Genomic DNA, 380 nt, shown 5'->3' on the forward strand with positions numbered 1-380 from the left:
CAAGTAAGCAAGAGTGTATGTGTTCGTAGTCTTTCAATCTTCGTATTTCGATTGAGTAATGTTAGCATAAGTTCAAGTTCGTTACTAAATAATCACTTATAAATCTTCAAAGACAATCATAAACAAAACAACAAAGCTACTGCTGTCCACTAATAAACATCAATTTGGAAGAGAAACAACAGACTTTCAAGGAAACTTAAAAAACAAAAATAGTTCCTTTGATATGGCAACAATGCTTTCCTTTTAAGTATAAATAGAAGACCTCAGTCATCAAACAAGCAGTCACTTAACACCAGACATAAAGAGAAGAACGTTACTATTAAGACAACAAAAGAATTTCGGTTCCGAACTACGTCAAGTTAGGAATTACTTTCCGTTTC

General features: G+C 32.6%; 1 protein-coding gene across 2 annotated transcripts in view; it reads left to right on the top strand.

Annotated features, from left to right (window-relative positions):
* The first annotated feature begins 286 nt into the window (after window positions 1-286).
* Window positions 287-380, top strand: part of LOC137659573 (uncharacterized) — a 2457-nt gene continuing 2363 nt past the window's right edge. Inside the window, exon 1 of one of the 2 annotated variants that reach the window (XM_068394426.1) lies at window positions 287-380. This exon is cut by the window's right edge and continues 79 nt beyond it. The gene's annotated coding sequence lies outside the window, so the exon portion shown is untranslated. The other variant, XR_011047584.1, reaches the window with a different exon arrangement.

Source organism: Palaemon carinicauda, chromosome 20, assembly GCF_036898095.1.
Source record: "Palaemon carinicauda isolate YSFRI2023 chromosome 20, ASM3689809v2, whole genome shotgun sequence".
Lineage (NCBI taxonomy): Eukaryota > Metazoa > Arthropoda > Malacostraca > Decapoda > Palaemonidae > Palaemon > Palaemon carinicauda.